The sequence below is a fragment of the Sinocyclocheilus rhinocerous genome, unplaced genomic scaffold, assembly GCF_001515625.1.
Source record: "Sinocyclocheilus rhinocerous isolate Xijiao unplaced genomic scaffold, SAMN03320098_v1.1 C36396222, whole genome shotgun sequence".
Lineage (NCBI taxonomy): Eukaryota > Metazoa > Chordata > Actinopteri > Cypriniformes > Cyprinidae > Sinocyclocheilus > Sinocyclocheilus rhinocerous.
In genome coordinates this window covers 1-1,085 of record NW_015780244.1, presented here as the reverse complement: position 1 = coordinate 1,085, position 1,085 = coordinate 1, and the positions used below count along the sequence as shown (strand labels likewise).

Below are 1,085 nucleotides of genomic sequence, written 5' to 3'. Positions count from 1 at the left end.
CAAACCAAAAAAGAAACTCCCGGAGCCAGTGATGCGCACTTCAGGTAGAAGGTGGTGGAGGACACGATGGGGTGAGGAGGACAGAACCTGCAGATATTCATGATGAGTGGTGATAATTAAGGGGCAGGTGGGCCACGAGGTGAGTTAGGAGAGGAGGGCGAGGGAGCTCTGGAGGATCAGAAACTGTCCACCCAAGTGCCATAACCTCGCTCTGCCAAAGTGCGGTTGAGCAGGACCAGCTACAAAAAAGGAACCATGTATCATCATGTTATTCATGTTATCAAAGACATGAAAATGAAGCAAGATAGCCTCTCAAAAGGAGTAAGATTGCATATGGAAAACAAAACTATATTAGCATGCACACCAAAACACGAAAAAGATTGTCATCTGCCATTTTAAATGCTTAAACTCTATATAATAGCAGGATGGATTCTGATTTGCCGTCTACATTTTTATCAGCTAGAACAAATCATTCTGAAAGTGATTTCAATGATATTGTTGATATTGTTATTGTTCCAGTTGTGGTGTGGACTCTGCTATTCCTTTAAATTTAGAATGATTTGTAAAACCATATCTATATACTTTCTTTATTGTTATAGTTAACGTCCTTGGAGTGAACAAGCTTTAAAATGTCAGAATATTAAGTTCTGAATTAAACATTTCTTAAAATAAAATGCTTGAGGAAAACAAATTATGAATGTACAGAAAAATACAACAATAAATGAATTTTACCTCCTCTCCCACCATGTTCCACATGTGTACTAAAGGAAGTCCTGTATTATTGTCGTAGTTGGTGACCTATATATCAAAACAGCCCATTAAATTATCTGCTGGCTATAAACATAATCAACATAAATGTCATCCATTAATGAATGATTTAAAGACTCACTTGTGCCAGCAATGGAACTCCTCTCGTCATCTCTTCCAGTGCAGAATTGGCCTCCGCGGAGAACCGATCCTCTCCTAATGAAGACGTCAACAACAGTGAGATCCAGCTGGAGTGAGGTGATGGAAAATTGAACTTAAATGTTAAAATAAAGGCAAACCTGGAAGTGGGGCAATGTTGTCCAATAACACTTCTGTTC

At 38.8% G+C, this 1,085-nt stretch overlaps 1 long non-coding RNA gene across 1 annotated transcript; it reads right to left on the bottom strand.

Moving 5' to 3' along the window:
* Window positions 1–6: 6 nt before the first annotated feature.
* Window positions 7–1,085, bottom strand: LOC107735961 (uncharacterized). Its single transcript, XR_001639552.1, has 4 exons — window positions 1,047–1,085; window positions 890–963; window positions 733–798; window positions 7–239 (listed from the first exon to the last, which is right to left on the bottom strand). It is a non-coding gene; the product is annotated as an uncharacterized LOC107735961 (long non-coding RNA).